The 2,500-nt window shown below is 62.9% G+C and overlaps 1 pseudogene; it reads right to left on the bottom strand.

Moving 5' to 3' along the window:
• Nucleotides 1–2,500, bottom strand: part of LOC124593089 — a 7,964-nt pseudogene that overhangs the window by 2,822 nt on the left and 2,642 nt on the right.

Below are 2,500 nucleotides of genomic sequence, written 5' to 3' on the forward strand. Positions count from 1 at the left end.
AATTGCAGTCCCAGGTACCGGAAGGTTTCACCCACACGTAGGGCGGGCACGGTGGCGTTGCCCGCTTTGAAGGTAACGTCGGCGTCGACCTTCACCTTCTTGTCGCGCCCAGACGCGACTAAGGCGAGGGTGAAACACTTCCGGGCGTTGATCTGCAGCCCCAGATGGGCGAGGGCTGCGACGGCTGCGTCGATGAGGGACTGCAATCCCCTCGCGGTCGATGCAAAAAGCAGGACGTCATCTGCGAAGGCCGCAGCGTTAACTCTGCGACCAAGGATCCGAGCTCCGATGTGGGAGGGAAGTTGACTCAAAACATAGTCCACCGCAAAATTGAAAAGGAGGGGGGAGAGGGGGTCACCCTGACGCACACCCCTAGCCGGCTGCAGGGGCACGCCCACGTCGGCGCCGCCCGCTATCACCGTCGTGCTACCCTCGTAACACCTTTCGACGTACTCAATAAAGCAATCCGGCAGGCCATGAGCCCTCAGCACGGGGCGGAGGGCGGCATGGTCTACCGAATCAAACGCTTTAGAGACGTCGATCGATGCCACAAAAACAGAGCGACAGGAGCGGACTGCGTCGGTGAGAGCAGTGTCCAAGATGAAGGTGTTTTCCAACATCCCATCCCGGGGGATGAATGCCCGCTGACGTTCGTCCACAGCACATGCACGCATCAGGCGTGACGCGAGAACCTTGTGAAAGGTCCGCGCCAACACCGAGCAGACCGTAATGGGGCGAAAGTCAGCGGGGGATGTTGGTGCAGCCGTTTTGGGGAGAAGTGACGTCCGGGCGCGAAGCAGACGCTCGGGGAGGGCGCGGGCCAGGAGGAAGAGGTTCAAGAGTTTCACCAGGACTTCATGCGGCAGGCGCCGCAGCTCCGCTGGAGTCAGGCCGTCCGGCCCGGCTGCCGATCCCCTGGGCGGCAAGGCAGCAGCGACCTCCTCACGTGTGACCGGCCCCCATAGGCACTCAGGAGCGACAGGCTCCGAGTGCGGGAGAAGGCGGTCACGGATGAAGCCGGCGGTGGAGATCGGCTTCTTCGTGAAGAGGTCCGCCCAGAAGTCCAGCAGACCGGGGATGTCGGGTGGCGGCTGCAGCAGGGTGCCGTCCAGCAAGCCGCGCACGCAACGCGCACGCGACCTACGGAAGGCGTCCTGTGTCCGCGCGTATTCCCAGCGGCGCCGCTTGCGCTTCTGCAGCGGCGGGGCGGCAGGCGGCCGCTTGGATGGTTGGCGCGGCCGCTGTGTCCTGGTGATCGACCTCTCCCCCCTGGACCCGACCGACGCAAGGGCATCCGGGAGCATGCCCAGGATGACATCGGGCGGCGTGCCCCGCCCCAGACCAATGACTCGATCCAGGGCAGAGAAACGCTGGGCGGAAGCAGGTAGCCCCGCCAGATGCTCCCAGATGGCGGCGTCAGTCGGCCCCTCCGGCGGCGGCCCGGTGGTGTCGGCCGCGAAGTCCTCGGCTGCGTCGACGGGCGGCGCAGCGGCCTCGCCCGCGTCAGGCAGCGAGCTCGCTGCTCCACGGCGGGACGCCGGCTCTTCACCCCGACCGATCTCAAGTGCCTCCATGAATTGGCGGACAAGCTGCTTGTGGGCAGCTTGCCGCCGTCGGCACTTGATTGCCTCAAGCGTTCGGTCGGGGAACATCCTGGTAAGTTCTTGATTTACAAAGAAGAACCGGGCGTCCCTCTCCAGGAACAGTTCGGCCTCTGCCTTGGCGAGCGACAGGACTTCTTCCTCCGTCCACCTCGCGCGATGCCTCTCCGTCACGATCTCAGCGTTGGCGGCCGCAGGGTGTTGGCGGCGGCGATGGACCCCGAGACCGTTCTTCGTGGTAAAAGTGCGGTGGCACTCACTGCAAGCAAAGGGAGCTACACAAACTATCGCATTTTCGTTACGGCCGGTTGGCCGGATAGGTGCTGGGGTAGCTGGGGTGGCACCTTCAGCGGAAGGGCCACCATCTCTTGTTTCTTGTCGGCTGCCCCCAACTATAAAGGGATAATGCGAGGGAGGGCTGGTAACCCCCCCAAGCCCCTGGTGCGGTCTTCCACTCTGCAAAAATCAGCGGGCCCACGAGAAGGGGAGAAGACCGCAGGAGAGGAGAGGCTAAGAGGGCTAGGCCCATGTATTGCGCATCACTCTCCCTGTAACTATAACCCAAGGAAGGCACCTCGCAGCAGCAGCACGACTACATCAAGACCGCACTTCGAAAAGCCAAGTCCGGATGCAGCCACACCGCCGCCACTTGGCCACCTTAAGAGAGTCATAGTTACTCCCGCCGTTTACCCGCGCTTGCTTGAATTTCTTCACGTTGACATTCAGAGCACTGGGCAGAAATCACATTGCGTCAACACCCGCTAGGGCCATCGCAATGCTTTGTTTTAATTAGACAGTCGGATTCCCCCAGTCCGTGCCAGTTCTGAGTTGATCGTTGAATGGCGGCCGAAGAGAATCCGCGCACCCGCGCGCCCCCGGAGGAGCACGCTAAGGCGGAC

The sequence above is a fragment of the Schistocerca americana genome, unplaced genomic scaffold (genome assembly GCF_021461395.2).
Source record: "Schistocerca americana isolate TAMUIC-IGC-003095 unplaced genomic scaffold, iqSchAmer2.1 HiC_scaffold_97, whole genome shotgun sequence".
NCBI classification, from domain to species: domain Eukaryota; kingdom Metazoa; phylum Arthropoda; class Insecta; order Orthoptera; family Acrididae; genus Schistocerca; species Schistocerca americana.